The following is a 12,020-nucleotide window of genomic DNA, read 5'->3' on the forward strand; positions in this document are numbered from 1 at the left end:
GGTCAGAGGTGAAAGGACTGGATGGGTTTTGAGGGGTCAGAGGTGAAAGGACTGGATGGGTTTTGAGAGATCAAATTTCCAGATGGGTTTTGTGAAGTCAGAGGTAAAAGGACTGGGTGGGTTTTGAGAGATGAAAGGACTGGATGGGTTTTGAGAGGTCAGAGGTGAAAGGACTGGATGGGTTTTGAGAGATGAAATTACCAGATGGGTTTTGTGAAGTCAGAGGTAAAAGGACTGGGTGGGTTTTGAGAGATGAAAGGACTGGATGGGTTTTGAGAGGTCAGCGGTGAAAGGTCTGGGTGGGTTTTGAGAGCTCAGAGGTGAAAGGACTGGATGGGTTTTGAGAGGTCAGAGATGAAAGGACTGGATGGGTTTTGAGAGGTCAGAGGTGAAAGGACTGGATGGGTTTTGAGAGATCGAAGGACTGGATGGGTTTTGAGAGATCAGAGATGAAAGGACTGGATGCGTTTTGAGAGGTTAGAGGTGAAAGGACTGGATGGGTTTTGAGAGGTCAGAGGTGAAAGGACTGGATGGGTTTTGAGAGATGAAATTACCAGATGGGTTTTGTGAAGTCAGAGGTAAAAGGACTGGGTGGGTTTTGAGAGATGAAAGGACTGGATGGGTTTTGAGAGGTCAGAGGTGAAAGGACTGGGTGGGTTTTGAGAGGTCAGAGGTGAAAGGACTGGATGGGTTTTGAGAGGTCAGAGATGAAAGGACTGGATGGGTTTTGAGAGGTCAGAGGTGAAAGGACTGGATGGGTTTTGAGAGATCGAAGGACTGGATGGGTTTTGAGAGATCAGAGATGAAAGGACTGGATGCGTTTTGAGAGATCAGAGATGAAAGGACTGGATGGGTTTTGAGAGATGAAAGGACTGGATGGGTTTTGAGAGGTCAGAGGTGAAAGGACTGGATGGGTTTTGAGAGATGAAAAGACTGGATGGGTTTTGAGAGATGAAAGGACTGGATGGGTTTTGAGAGGTTAGAGGTGAAAGGACTGGATGGGGTTTGAGAGGTCAGAGTTCAAAGGACTGGATGGGTTTTGAGAGGTGAAAGGACTGGATAGGCTTTTGAGAGACCAGAGATGAAAAGACTAGATGGGTTTTTGAGAGGTCAGAGATGAAAAGACTGGATGGGTTTTGAGAGTTCAGGGGTGAAAGGACTGGATGGGTTTTGAGAGATGAAAGGACTGGATGGGTTTTGTGAGATGAAAGGACTGGATGGGTTTTGAGAGATCAGAGGTGAAAGGACTGGATGGGTTTTGAGAGGTTAGAGATGAAAGGACTGAATGGGTTTTGAGAGATGAAAAGACTGGATGGGTTTTGAGAGATGAAAGGACTGGATGGGTTTTGAGAGGTTAGAGGTGAAAGGACTGGATGGGGTTTGAGAGGTCAGAGTTGAAAGGACTGGATGGGTTTTGAGAGGTGAAAGGACTGGATAGGCTTTTGAGAGACCAGAGATGAAAAGACTAGATGGGTTTTTGAGAGGTCAGAGATGAAAAGACTGGATGGGTTTTGAGAGTTCAGGGGTGAAAGGACTGGATGGGTTTTGAGAGATGAAAGGACTGGATGGGTTTTGAGGGGTCAGAGGTGAAAGGACTGGATGGGTTTTGAGAGATCAAATTTCCAGATGGGTTTTGTGAAGTCAGAGGTAAAAGGACTGGGTGGGTTTTGAGAGATGAAAGGACTGGATGGGTTTTGAGAGGTCAGAGGTGAAAGGACTGGATGGGTTTTGAGAGATGAAATTACCAGATGGGTTTTGTGAAGTCAGAGGTAAAAGGACTGGGTGGGTTTTGAGAGATGAAAGGACTGGATGGGTTTTGAGAGATCAGAGGTGAAAGGACTGGATGGGTTGTGAGAGGTTAGAGATGAAAGGACTGAATGGGTTTTGAGAGATGAAAGGACTGGATGGGTTTTGAGAGGTCAGAGGTGAAAAGACTGGATGGGTTTTGAGAGATGAAATTACCAGATGGGTTTTGTGAAGTCAGAGGTAAAAGGACTGGGTGGGTTTTGAGAGATGAAAGGACTGGATGGGTTTTGAGAGGTCAGAGGTGAAAGGACTGGGTGGGTTTTGAGAGCTCAGAGGTGAAAGGACTGGATGGGTTTTGAGAGGTCAGAGATGAAAGGACTGGATGGGTTTTGAGAGGTCAGAGGTGAAAGGACTGGATGGGTTTTGAGAGATCGAAGGACTGGATGGGTTTTGAGAGATCAGAGATGAAAGGACTGGATGCTTTTTGAGAGGTTAGAGGTGAAAGGACTGGATGGGTTTTGAGAGGTCAGAGGTGAAAGGACTGGATGGGTTTTGAGAGATGAAATTACCAGATGGGTTTTGTGAAGTCAGAGGTAAAAGGACTGGGTGGGTTTTGAGAGATGAAAGGACTGGATGGGTTTTGAGAGGTCAGAGGTGAAAGGACTGGGTGGGTTTTGAGAGGTCAGAGGTGAAAGGACTGGATGGGTTTTGAGAGGTCAGAGATGAAAGGACTGGATGGGTTTTGAGAGGTCAGAGGTGAAAGGACTGGATGGGTTTTGAGAGATCGAAGGACTGGATGGGTTTTGAGAGATCAGAGATGAAAGGACTGGATGCGTTTTGAGAGATCAGAGATGAAAGGACTGGATGGGTTTTGAGAGATGAAAGGACTGGATGGGTTTTGAGAGGTCAGAGTTGAAAGGACTGGATGGGTTTTGAGAGATGAAAAGACTGGATGGGGTTTGAGAGATGAAAGGACTGGATGGGTTTTGAGAGGTTAGAGGTGAAAGGACTGGATGGGGTTTGAGAGGTCAGAGTTCAAAGGACTGGATGGGTTTTGAGAGGTGAAAGGACTGGATAGGCTTTTGAGAGACCAGAGATGAAAAGACTAGATGGGTTTTTGAGAGGTCAGAGATGAAAAGACTGTATGGGTTTTGAGAGTTCAGGGGTGAAAGGACTGGATGGGTTTTGAGAGATGAAAGGACTGGATGGGTTTTGAGAGATGAAAGGACTGGATGGGTTTTGAGAGATCAGAGGTGAAAGGACTGGATGGGTTTTGAGAGGTTAGAGATGAAAGGACTGAATGGGTTTTGAGAGATGAAAGGACTGGATGGGTTTTGAGAGGTCAGAGGTGAAAGGACTGGATGGGTTTTGAGGGGTCAGAGGTGAAAGGACTGGATGGGTTTTGAGAGATCAAATTACCAGATGGGTTTTGTGAAGTCAGAGGTAAAAGGACTGGGTGGGTGTTGAGAGATGAAAGGACTGGATGGGTTTTGAGAGGTCAGAGGTGAAAGGACTGGGTGGGTTTTGAGAGGTCAGAGGTGAAAGGACTGGATGGGTTTTGAGAGGTCAGAGATGAAAGGACTGGATGGGTTTTGAGAGGTCAGAGGTGAAAGGACTGGATGGGTTTTGAGAGACGGAAGGACTGGATGGGTTTTGAGAGATCAGAGATGAAAGGACTGGATGCGTTTTGAGAGATCAGAGATGAAAGGACTGGATGGGTTTTGAGACGTCAGAGGTGAAAGGACTGGATGGGTTTTGAGAGATGAAAGGACTGGATGGGTTTTGAGGGGTCAGAGGTGAAAGGACTGGATGGGTTTTGAGAGATGAAATGACTGGATGGGTTTTGAGAGATGAAAGGACTGGATGGGTTTTGAGAGGTCAGAGGTGAAAGGACTGGATGGGTTTTGAGAGATGAAAAGACTGGATGGGTTTTGAGAGATGAAAGGACTGGATGGGTTTTGAGTGGTCAGAGGTGAAAGGACTGGATGGGTTTTGAGAGGTCAGAGATGAAAGGACTGGATGGGTTTTGAGAGGTCAGAGGTGAAAGGACTGGGTGGGTTTTGAGAGATGAAAGGACTGGATGGGTTTTGAGAGATGAACGGACTGGATGGGTTTTGAGAGATCAGAGATGAAAGGACTGGGTGGGGTTTGAGAGATCAGAGATGAAAGGACTGGGTGGGTTTTGAGAGACCAGAGATGAAAGGACTGGGTGGGTTTTGAGAGATCAGAGATGAAAGGACTGGGCGGGTTTTGAGAGATCAGAGATGAAAGGACTGGGTGGGTTTTGAGAGATCAGAGATGAAAGGACTGGGTGGGTTTTGAGAGATGAAAGGACTGGGTGGGTTTTGAGAGATCAAATTACCAGATGGGTTTTGTGAAGTCAGAGGTAAAAGGACTGGGTGGGTTTTGAGAGATGAAAGGACTGGATGGGTTTTGAGAGGTCAGAGGTGAAAGGACTGGGTGGGTTTTGAGAGGTCAGAGGTGAAAGGACTGGATGGGTTTTGAGAGGTCAGAGATGAAAGGACTGGATGGGTTTTGAGAGGTCAGAGGTGAAAGGACTGGATGGGTTTTGAGAGACGGAAGGACTGGATGGGTTTTGAGAGATCAGAGATGAAAGGACTGGATGCGTTTTGAGAGATCAGAGATGAAAGGACTGGATGGGTTTTGAGACGTCAGAGGTGAAAGGACTGGATGGGTTTTGAGAGATGAAAGGACTGGATGGGTTTTGAGAGGTCAGAGGTGAAAGGACTGGATGGGTTTTGAGAGATGAAAAGACTGGATGGGTTTTGAGAGATGAAAGGACTGGATGGGTTTTGAGAGGTCAGAGGTGAAAGGACTGGATGGGTTTTGAGAGATGAAAAGACTGGATGGGTTTTGAGAGATGAAAGGACTGGATGGGTTTTGAGTGGTCAGAGGTGAAAGGACTGGATGGGTTTTGAGAGGTCAGAGATGAAAGGACTGGATGGGTTTTGAGAGATCAGAGGTGAAAGGACTGGGTGGGTTTTGAGAGATCAGAGATGAAAGAACTGGGTGGGTTTTGAGAGATGAAAGGACTGGATGGGTTTTGAGAGATCAGAGATGAAAGGACTGGGTGGGGTTTGAGAGATCAGAGATGAAAGGACTGGGTGGGTTTTGAGAGACCAGAGATGAAAGGACTGGGTGGGTTTTGAGAGATCAGAGATGAAAGGACTGGGCGGGTTTTGAGAGATCAGAGATTAAAGGACTGGGTGGGTTTTGAGAGATCAGAGATGAAAGGACTGGGTGGGTTTTGAGAGATGAAAGGACTGGGTGGGTTTTGAGAGATGAAAGGACTGGATGGGTTTTGAGAGATCAGAGGTGAAAGGACTGGATGGGTTGTGAGAGGTTAGAGATGAAAGGACTGAATGGGTTTTGAGAGATGAAAGGACTGGATGGGTTTTGAGAGGTCAGAGGTGAAAGGACTGGAAGGGTTTTGAGAGGTTAGAGGTGAAAGGACTGGATGGGTTTTGAGAGGTCAGAGGTGAAAGGACTGGATGGGTTTTGAGAGATGAAATTACCAGATGGCTTTTGTGAAGTCAGAGGTAAAAGGACTGGGTTGGTTTTGAGAGATGAAAGGACTGGATGGGTTTTGAGAGGTCAGAGGTGAAAGGACTGGGTGGGTTTTGAGAGGTCAGAGGTGAAAGGACTGGATGGGTTTTGAGAGGTCAGAGGTGAAAGGACTGGATGGGTTTTGAGAGATGAAAAGACTGGATGGGTTTTGAGAGATGAAAGGACTGGATGGGTTTTGAGTGGTCAGAGGTGAAAGGACTGGATGGGTTTTGAGAGGTCAGAGATGAAAGGACTGGATGGGTTTTGAGAGGTCAGAGGTGAAAGGACTGGGTGGGTTTTGAGAGATCGGAGATGAAAGGACTGGGTGGGTTTTGAGAGATGAAAGGACTGGATGGGTTTTGAGAGATCAGAGATGAAAGGACGGGGTGGGGTTTGAGAGATCAGAGATGAAAGGACTGGGTGGGTTTTGAGAGACCAGAGATGAAAGGACTGGGTGGGTTTTGAGAGATCAGAGATGAAAGGACTGGGCAGGTTTTGAGAGATCAGAGATGAAAGGACTGGGTGGGTTTTGAGAGATCAGAGATGAAAGGACTGGGTGGGTTTTGAGAGATGAAAGGACTGGGTGGGTTTTGAGAGGTCAGAGATGAAAGGACTGGGTGGGTTTTGAGAGTTCAGAGATGAAAGGACTTGGTGGGTTTTGAGAGATCAGAGATGTAAGGACTGGGTGGGTTTTGAGAGGTCAGAGATGAAAGGACTGTATGGGTTTTGAGAGATGAAAAGACTGGATGGGTTTTGAGAGATCAGAGATGAAAGGACTTGGTGGGGTTTGCGAGATGAACGGACTGGATGGGTTTTGAGAGATGAAAGGACTGGATGGGTTTTGAGAGGTCAGAGGTGAAAGGACTGGATGGGTTTTGAGAGGTCAGAGGTGAAAGAACTGGATGAATTTTCATCAGTAGCAAAGGAAAGTGAACAATTAATCACAAAAGGGAAAAATGTAACCATCCCACTCAAGGAAGCTGTTGTAGCATAACAAGTTGGAGTCCAGCCAAGCAGTTTGAGCTGTGGATTTTTCCCAAGAACTGGACCTGGAATGACGGATGAGACTATTTCATGCAGTGCCTAGACAGTATGATTGGGGAGATGCTTGAATACCAATTACACATTTTTGTTAGTCTCATCAAACAGCTGTGTCTTAACCAGTGGCGATCGGTGCCGTTTAAGATGAGGGTGGACAATTTGAATTTCATGAGCATGGCCTTATTTCGATCACAGCATATTGGATGACTGCTGTTAATATTCAACCAGTTCAATGTAACAGCGATCGGTTTAGAATACTACATCGTACTCCAATTTGTAGATGTAGAAGTAAAGAAATGGATAAATAAACATTCTGATCCAGAGCCAGAGGTAGTTTTCTATGTATTTGGGCTTAAAAGGTTTCCAAACTGAGACATACGGTCACATTCTTATATTGATAGACAAGTTAGAGAGATTGTTTTCCTTCCAAATTCTGCAAATATGGACAACTAAACACTTCAGGAGTAACTTGAATGCCCCTCTACACATCAAAAGAACAAACATGTATATATATATATATATATATATACTCCTGGATATATATATATATATATATATATATATATATACACACAGTGGGGCAAAAAAGTATTTAGTCAGCCACCAATTGTGCAAGTTCTCCCACTTAAACAGATGAGAGAGGCCTGTAATTTTCATCATAGGTACACTTCAAATATGACAGACGAAATGAGAAAAAAAAATCCAGAAAATCACATTGTAGGATTTTTAATGAATTTATTTGCAAATTATGGTGGAAAATAAGTATTTGGTCATTAACAAAAGTTTATCTCAATACTTTGTTATATACCCTTTGGTCAAATGTTTTCCGTAAGTCTTCACAAGGTTTTCACACACTGTTGCTGGTATTTTGGCCCATTCCTCCATGCAGATCTCCTCTAGAGCAGTGATGTTTTGGGGCTGTGGCTGGGCAACACGGACTTTCAACTCCCTCCAAATATGTTCTATGGGGTTGAGATCTGGTGACTGGCTAGGCCACTCCAGGACCTTGAAATGCTTCTTACGAAGCCACTCCTTTGTTGCCCGGGCGACGGGTTTGGGATCATTGTCATGCTGAAAGACCCAGCCACGTTTCATCTTCAATGCCCTTGCTGATGGAAGGAGGTTTTCACTCAGAATCTCACGAAACATGGCCCCATTCATTCTTTCCTTTACACGGATCAGTCGTCCTGGTCCCTTTGCAGAAAAACAGCCCCAAAGCATGATGTTTCCACCCCCATGCTTCACAGTAGGTATGGTGTTCTTTGGATGCAACTTAGCATTCTTTGTCCTCCAAACATGACGAGTTGAGATTTTACCAAAAAGTTCAATTTTGGTTTCATCTGACCATATGACATTCTCCCAATCTTCTTCTGGATCATCCAAATGCTCTCTAGCAAACTTCAGACGGGCCTGGACATGTACTGGCTTAAGCAGGGGGACACGTCTGGCACTGCAGGATTTGAGTCCCTGGCGGCGTAGTGTGTTACTGATGGTAGGCTTTGTTACTTTGGTCCCAGCTCTCTGCAGGTCATTCACTAGGTCCCCCCGTGTGGTTCTGGGATTTTTGCTCACCATTCTTGTGATAATTTTGACCCCACGGGGTGAGATCTTGCGTGGAGCCCCAGATCGAGGGAGATTATCAGTGGTCTTGCATGTCTTCCATTTCCTAATAATTGCTCCCACAGTTGATTTCTTCAAACCAAGCTGCTTACCTATTGCAGATTCAGTCTTCCCAGCCTGGTGCAGGTCTACAATTTTGTTTCTGGTGTCCTTTGACAGCTCTTTGGTCTTGGCCATAGTGGAGTTTGGAGTGTCACTGTTTGAGGTTGTGGACAGGTGTCTTTTATACTGATAACAAGTTCAAACAGGTGCCATTAATACAGGTAACGAGTGGAAGACATAGGATCCTCTTAAAGAAGAAGTTACAGGTCTGTGAGAGCCAGAAATCTTGCTTGTTTGTAGGTGACCAAATACTTATTTTCCACCGTAATTTGCAAATAAATTCATTAAAAATCCTACAATGTGATATTCTGGATTTTTTTTCTCATTTTGTCTGTCATGGTTGAAGTGTAGAAAATTACAGGCCTCTCTCATCTTTTAAAGTGCGAGAACTTGCACAATTGGTGGCTGACTAAATACTTTTTTGCCCGACTGTATGTACACTGCTCAAAAAAATAAAGGGAACACTAAAATAACACATCCTAGATCTGAATGAATGAAATATTCTTATTAAATACTTTTTTCTTTACATAGTTGAATGTGCTGACAACAAAATCACACAAAAATTATCAATGGAAATCAAATTTATCAACCCATGGAGGTCTGGATATGGAGTCACACTCAAAATGAAAGTGGAAAACCACACTACAGGCTGATACAACCTTGATGTAATGTCCTTAAAACAAGTCAAAATGAGGCTCAGTAGTGTGTATGGCCTCCACGTGCCTGTATGACCTCCCTACAACGCCTGGGCCTGCTCCTGATGAGGTGGCGGATGGTCTCCTGAGGGATCTCCTCCCAGACCTGGACTAAAGCATCCGCCAACTCCTGGACAGTCTGTGGTGCAACGTGACGTTGGTGGATGGAGAGAGACATGATGTCCCAGATGTGCTCAATTGGATTCAGGTCTGGGGAACGGGCGGGCCAGTCCATAGCATCAATGCCTTCCTCTTGCAGGAACTGCTGACACACTCCAGCCACATGAGGTCTAGCATTGTCTTGCATTAGGAGGAACCCAGGGCCAACCGCACCAGCATATGGTCTCACAAGGTTTCTGAGGATCTCATCTCAGTTCCTAATGGCAGTCAGGCTACCTCTGGCGAGCACATGGAGGGCTGTGCGGCCCCCCAAAGAAATAGCACCCCACACCATGACTCACCCACCGCCAAACCGGTCATGCTGGAGGATGTTGCAGGCAGCAGAACGTTCTCCACGGCGTCTCCAGACTCTGTCACGTCTGTCACATGTGCTCAGTGTGAACCTGCGTTCATCTGTGAAGAGCACAGGGCGCCAGTGGCGAATTTGCCAATCTTGGTGTTCTCTGGCAAATGCCAAACGTCCTGCACGGTGTTGGGCTGTAAGCACAACCCCCACCTGTGGACGTCAGGCCCTCATACCACCCTCATGGAGTCTGTTTCTGACCGTTTGAGCAGACACATGCACATTTGCATTTTGCAGGGGTCTGGCAGTGCTCCTCCTGCTCCTCCTTGCACAAAGGCGGAGGTAGCGGTCCTGCTGCTGGGTTGTTGCCCTCCTACGGCCTACTCCACATCTAATGATGTACTGGCCTGTCTCCTGGTAGCGCCTCCATGCTCTGGACACTATGCTGACAGTCACAGCAAACCTTCTTCCCACAGCTCGCATTGATGTGCCATCCTGGATGAATTGCACTACCTGAGCCACTTGTGTGGGTTGTAGACTCCGTCTCATGCTACCACTAGAGTGAAAGTACCGCCAGCATTCAAAAGTGACCAAAACATCAGCCAGGAAGCATAGGAACTGAGAAGTGGTCTGTGGTCACCACCTGCAGAACCACTCCTTTATTGGGGGTGTCTTGCTAATTGCCTATACTTTCCACCTGTTGTCTATTCCATTTGCACAACAGCATGTGACATTTATTGTCAATCAGTGTTGCTTCCTAAGTAGACAGTTTGATTTCACAGAAGTGTGGATTGACTTGGAGTTACATTGTGTTGTTTAAGTGTTCCCTTTACTTTTTTGAGCAGTGTATATATACAGTACCAGTCAAAAGTTTGGACACACCTACTCATTCAAGGGTTTTTCTTTATTTTTACTAGGTAGTCACCTGGAATGTATCATCAAGGCAAGGGGAGGCTACAAATATAAAATATATTTTGATTTGTTTAACACTTTCTTGGTTACTACATGATTTCATATGTGTTATATCATAGTTTTGACGTCTTCACTATTATTCTACAATGTAGAAGATAGTAAAACTAAAGAAGAACCCTGGAATGAGTAGAAGGTGCCCAAACTTTTGACTGGTACCGTATATATAAAAAAGGGGTTTATGAGGTCAGAGGTCAGAATATGATGTCAAAATACTGTCATGACGACCTTGGGAGATGCGCCATGGAAACCAGAGGCAGACAGACACTTCAGGCAGACAATCAGGTAGACAGACAGTCAGACTCTTCAGACAGACAGGCAGACAGGAAGATTTGTTGACGGACAGACAGGCGTGCAGGGATACAGGGATACAGAAATACAGACAGCCACACACACACACACACACACACACACACACACACACACACACACACACACACACACACACACACACACACACACACACACACACACACACACTCCCACACACTCCCACACACTCCCAGAGCAGGCTCATTGCAGCGTGCCCTCGTCACGTCGCTGTTGGCCCGACACACCTTAGCTCTAATGGAGGAAACCTTCTGAACATTGTGCTAATGGCTAATGCTAACGCTAATGCTAACACAACACACAGCTGCCACACAGGAGCAGGACACTTTAACTAGCGTTTACACAACAACACCCAAGAGAGTGAATGTGCATGTGGTCACAAATGTGTATACAGAGACTGTTCAGCTTTTCTCTATTTCCTTCTCAATCATCTATATTATATAACATATCATGAACTCATTATAGGGATCAGTTTGCCTGGTAACCGGATGTGCTGGTTTCTGTTTTAGCCACATCCTATCTAATTCTGCATTTAACCAACAGTTGTCTAAAGTAGAAACACAAACAGATCTGTCAGGTATCACTGTGTAAACAATCGTATACTCACTTCCTCATTTCCAGTTTTCCCCAGGAGATTTGGTGACCCCTGTGTCATTGTGTTCCCAGTAAATTGCAGGCTACGAGTGGCTTAGTCAGTTGAAAAGACATTCACAGGGCTCAGTCTGGCACAGAGGTCAGAGGTCAGTCTGGGACCGAGTCATTATTAATGAGCTTCAGAGCACATCACCTATTAATGGCTTGTGAACTCTGGCAAGACAGGTCTTGATAGCAAAGGCATTAATATATTCATCTCCCGAGGGAGTGCTGTGTGATATTTGGACTGTTTAATAGTTAGAGTTTTTGTTACCAGCAGGAGTAAAGATCTGAGGTCAGCTATACACAAGTTGACGCAAGTCATTATAATACAAAAGAGGGTCAGACTTACCTCAGTGTCAGCGGTCTTGCTTTGTTTCAGCTGCCTCTCCTCTCCTCTGCTCTACTCTACTCTGTGAGACTGGACAGAAACCAGAAGCTCATTCCTCATGTTTGTGTGTGTGTTTATGTATGTGTATGAGTCATACTCCCTTGCTCTCTCTCTCTCTCTCTCTCTCTCTCTCTCGCTCGCTCGCTCTCTCTCTCTCTTTCTCTCGTTCTTTCTCTCACTCTCTCTCTCTCACACTCTTTCTCTCGCTCTTTCTCTCGCTCTTTCTCTCGCTCTCTCTCTCTCGCGCTCTCTCTCTCTCGCTCTTTCTCTCGCTCTTTCTCTCGCTCTCTCTCTCTCTCTCGCTCTCTCTCTCTCGCTCTCTCTCTCTCGCTCTTTCTCGCTCTCTCTCTCTCTCTCGCTCTCTCTCTCTCGCTTTCTCGCTCTTTTTCTTGCTCTTTCTCTCTCTTTCTCTCTCTCTCTTTCTCTTTCTCTCGCTCTCTCACACTTAATTAATCAATTTAAT

This window comes from Oncorhynchus mykiss, chromosome 25 (assembly GCF_057628025.1).
Source record: "Oncorhynchus mykiss isolate SJ-2025 chromosome 25, ASM5762802v1, whole genome shotgun sequence".
In the NCBI taxonomy this organism is placed as follows: Eukaryota; Metazoa; Chordata; class Actinopteri; order Salmoniformes; family Salmonidae; genus Oncorhynchus; species Oncorhynchus mykiss.